This window comes from Myiozetetes cayanensis, unplaced genomic scaffold (genome assembly GCF_022539395.1).
Source record: "Myiozetetes cayanensis isolate MyiCay16 unplaced genomic scaffold, myiCay2020 scf251, whole genome shotgun sequence".
Lineage (NCBI taxonomy): Eukaryota > Metazoa > Chordata > Aves > Passeriformes > Tyrannidae > Myiozetetes > Myiozetetes cayanensis.
Window position 1 is genome coordinate 11,893 of NW_026087468.1, and position 4,859 is coordinate 16,751.

The window sequence follows — 4,859 nt, forward strand, 5'->3', positions numbered from 1 at the left end:
CCCTCCCCCTGCATTGGACTGGAGAGGAGAATTGGAGGCACAAAAGGTAAAGATCATGGGTTGAGATAAGAACAATTGATAATAGACAATACTGGACAGCTCCCTCAGGCTCAGAACAGGTCCACCCCACTGCTCCCTCTGCCACTGCTTACTCGCTGGGGAGGAACCCCTTCTCTCTGGAAGAGACTCCCTTCCCCCTGCCCAAGCCAATGACATGAGGTGGTAGAGAATAACCTTTGTGTCCATGCCCCCTCCTGGTTACTGACAAAATTAACCCTGTCTTGGCCAGAACCAGGAAACATGCTCTAAGTTGATAAAGGGTGATCAAAATATGATACACAATGATACAAGATTGTAGGCTTAGTTGTTTACTAGCTAATTTTTAGATAGAATTAGGATAGAGCCTTGCTTATGCTAACTTACAGATAGGATATAGTTAGTTTGATAATGAAGACTTTAGCAAGAACAGAAAACCTTGGAGTTTCGATAAGGGGCTTTGAGGGTCAAGAGAAGGGACCTTGAAAGTTGATAAAGAGAGGCTCCTGGAGATGATACCAGTTTTGAGTTAATTGGACAGTGCCAACTCAGCAGTTCTTAGCAAAGGTAAAAAGTTCAAGCTGAGGAAGACTTCTTACTTCATCCAAAAGACCCCCAAAGACCCTGAAAAGAAAACCCCAAGGGGGCGTTCCAAGGTAGAGTTATAGGAGTGGTGTATGTTAATGATTTGCCCTCCCACTTTTCTGGAATTTGCTGACACAGCTAATGCATATGTAACACAACTAATGTTTATGTAATACAACTAATGCATATGTAACATTTTACAGTATAAAAGAAGCTGATCAAAGGCAATGGGGGTGTGTGATTGGAGGAATTATCCCCCATGCACCCAGCACTGTGAATAAACATACCTGCTGCAATACTCTTTGCGAGTTTTGGGGTTTGTTTCCGCAAGTCAAAATATAAAAGAATCTTTCCAGAAGATTTCATTCAAGGAGGCAAGTGTTTATGTCGCTCAAGACAGTTTTGCCATCTGGGAAAGAGGCATCTTTCCCAGGGATAGTCTTAGATGTTTTCTTCTCTTGCATTCCAGAGAGGCTGACTCCCTGGTACAAGAGTAGTTCTTGCAGACATATTTGAAGACCTCCACAGTGGGAGGGCTGGGCAGACAAAAGCCCTGTGAAGAAAAGAGGAGGCGCATAAAAAAATGTCCCGTTAGTGTTCTTGGCTAAATCCTTCACTGCTTGGTATCTGGGGGTACCTGCATGGAATCTTTCCTCACACATGGTAATGGTGTTTTCTGAACACCATGCATCTGTTGGATGTATCTGTGATAGTGTAGACCTAAGTGCAGAATGTAAAAGACTTAATACTTAATTTTATCATTCTTTAAGGGTAAAGGAGAAAAAGTGCTACAGATATCAAGAAATTTTCTTCTAGAGTTTCTACATGCTTTATCTTACAACTCATCTATAACTGTTCAGCTTCATTTCATTATTGGTTTTAGAATTTATTCTTATCTTTTAATTCATTTTAGTTCTTTCTTTTTTTGATTGTTGCAAAATATTTTTGTCCTTTTTTTGGATGTGAGATTAACTTGGATGATATATTTAAAATACAGACACAAAATGTTTCTTCCTCCATTACTTCAGAAGGAACAGTTTAGGTAGATTTTTGTCCCATCTTCTTGATTCCAGTTCAAGAGAAAAGATACCGTGAAATATAGAACTCCATACATTCTTGCATGCCCATCAGCTATGGAAAACTGTATTTGCATTGATGTAGCTATTTGACTCATGGTATATACACATATGCATATTTTGTTCAGCCATCACTAATTCAAAATCCCTGTAAAATGGAAAGAGCAATCTTATGTTGCCCTTCTGCTCATGGAAGCAAGGTAGAGAGCAGAAGCACACCCATGAAAACACTGGGCTCCAGTGGAAGCTCCTGATGATGCAGCACCATACCAGACTCCAGAAAAGCATGAGGTAGTTCAGTTTCCAAGCTACACTTTAAGAGCACTGTCCCCTGTTTCTGGAGAAAAATGCTAATTGAGAAAGAGGTGGTGCAATCCTTGTTGCTTTCCATCCCCTTCAAACAAGCTTGCTTCACTATCCTCACTCTTTATCTTGATCTGTACTCAATGAAAACCACTGAGGTAAGATATGTTGTAACAGCATAGAACAACTCAGATACAGGATCATAGCAGTCCTTTTTAAATCCTCAGGATCCAGTTTTTCCACCAACCTTTTTTTGTAAGTATTGGAGTCTGCAAATATTTGTAGGTTTTTCTATATAGTTTCAATTTCCAAGTGCAAAAATTAATCTCAGGAAAAGACAAGAAAATACAATTTTTTTTTTTTCTCCTATCTTGCAGACCCCTGTCCACTACAGATTTGAGCACTGTAGTTTTTTCAGAATCCTTGATGCAATTTATACAACAGCTCTGGAACACACCTATTGACCTGATGTGGTAGAGCTATGAGTTCATATTATTGTGTCAAAGTGGTCTGAATTAAAAAACTCTCCTATGATCTAAATCTGATAAAAGTTTTCAAGTGTCAAATTAACAGCAAAAGATTTATCTGTAAAATTGCACAGAACTGAAAAAATTAATCCCATTAAACAGTTGAAAGACTGTGAGGTAAACTACTCCATAACTTAGGAAATATCTAATTGCATCCAAATCAGGGAGAATTCCTATCGAGAAAATGTGTACAGTACCAAATATGTATTTCCCTGAATTGGAGATTCTTCCTGCTGGACTTTGTGTGCTATTATGTTGATTACATGAACAGGTCTGGGCATGTGTTGCACATTCTGTGTTCATGGAAAGCTGTTTTGCCTTGCCAGAGCTGAGGTTTCAAGGGAACAGGGATAGGAACTGGGTTTGCTCTATCTGTAGGGACCAAAACTGAAAAGTGCTAAAAAAAATTAGTGTGTTGTAATGGCATTCCGGATCAAAGGTGGAAAGTATTAAATCTTCCTTCATTTTTTAGTACATGCAGTGTGCTCTGATATAGCCTGTCTGTCACTGATCATTTTTACCTGATAACTCTCTAATCTGTGTATACAACTTTGGAAAAAGGCAGATAGATAGATCAGGGATCAGAGGATGAGGTACTGCTGGAGCTGCTTGTGACTATGAGAACTTTCCTAAAAAATGTGTTTCTGCAAAGCCTTGGGATTTTTATGTTGCAAACATCTTACCCCTAGATATATCAAGAGCAGGTATGTCTACATCTTAGGCTGCTGTGTTGTTTGGACAGTTTATATATTGGAAGTAGACTAGACTCAGCACATGACACTAGTTAATTTACTCTGTTTCTCAGAGCAACAGCAGAATAAATTAAACAGTATAGAGCTCCACTACTTAAGTACCTAAACTAGCTTGGAATTTCTGTACTGTCTGCAAACCCAATTTAGAAACTGTTCACTTCAGAATACAGCCTTTAGCCTCCTGAATTCTCAGGATGGGACACAGTCTGGGGCACTATTGCAACTGAGTGTCACTGTGATGCACACCACTCCTCCAGTAGATCAATATTTGATATAGCAAAGCATGGTAGATGCATGGCCAAAAGCAGAAACATGTAATTCCAAAGTTAAAAGCATGAGTCTTTATATCCTGGGATCAAGTTGAAAATGGTCAAAATCCCACTTCCTGTGTACTGGGACAAAAAATGCCACTAAAAATGGAATAGATATTACTTTGTACATAAAATGCCTCAACTTTTAGATACAATATCCACTACAAAGTAAATTTCACCTTCTCTGCTTAACCCACTCCAGGCAATCAATAACAGCAAGGTTTCAAGGCTTTGCCATTTTGTTTTCTGCTTCAGACACTTACTATGTAAGGTGTTAGCATAAGTACTCCACCCCATCACCTAGTGAATCCAGTAAAATAATTGCCCAGAAGCTTTTGGTCTTTAGAGCAGCAAAGGTATTTATTTGTCAACATCGGGAACAAGCAAGGTTATCACCACAAAGCACTTGTTCAAAGGTATTGGTGCAAAACAGGGTAATTTATACAGTCTAACTTCTATGATTACATCTTAACATACATATCATATGATTGCAACATCTAATAATACATATTGATAATAGGTGGAGTATAGGTGGAGCTCAGGCAGAGCTTGGGGCAGAGCTTTTCTTGGCCCTTAATTCTGGGGGTACATTTGCCTTTCTTCATCATTGGGGCTGGGGTCTCTGTAGTCTTCCTCAATGTGACCTCTCTAACTTTCCATTGTCTTTGCCCCAGTCACTGAAGCTTGGAGAGAGCCTTGGCTTCAGGCCTATTCCACCTATTCAAATGTCTACCTTGGCTTACTTTGCCTTAATTTATGGCCTAGAGACCCATTGTATAATGTTTCTAGCCTTCTTCTTAAGATTAGGTCCAAGGAATGGAACCGAACAAATTTTTCTTTAGCAACATAGGCAGAGCAGATATGGAGGGGAGAGTTTTCTCAGAGCAAGATACCTTGGTTAACTCTCTTTAGGCCTTGCTCTCGTTTCACTAGGAAGGGGCTCAATATGGAGTGAAGAGCAGGTCACAAAACCAGGTATTACTTGGCCACAGGGTAACGTTTTCGCACAGTATTCCCGACCCCGGAACAGGACTACAAGTCGCGGTAGTCACAGACAACCTGATCCAGACAAGCGCAGTGTGGCGCCGAAACCAGGAGACATCCGAGTTACCTGGGCTCCAGCCGGCCTCAGGGCCACAGCGACTCCCGCTCATCTCGCCCCGGAATGGACAGCCTCTGCTGACCGAGGCTTTCCCCGGGCGGGCGGCGAGGCGAGGCGAAGCCGGCGGCCAAGGCCACGCCCCTCAGGCCTGAGCTCCGCGGCGGGCG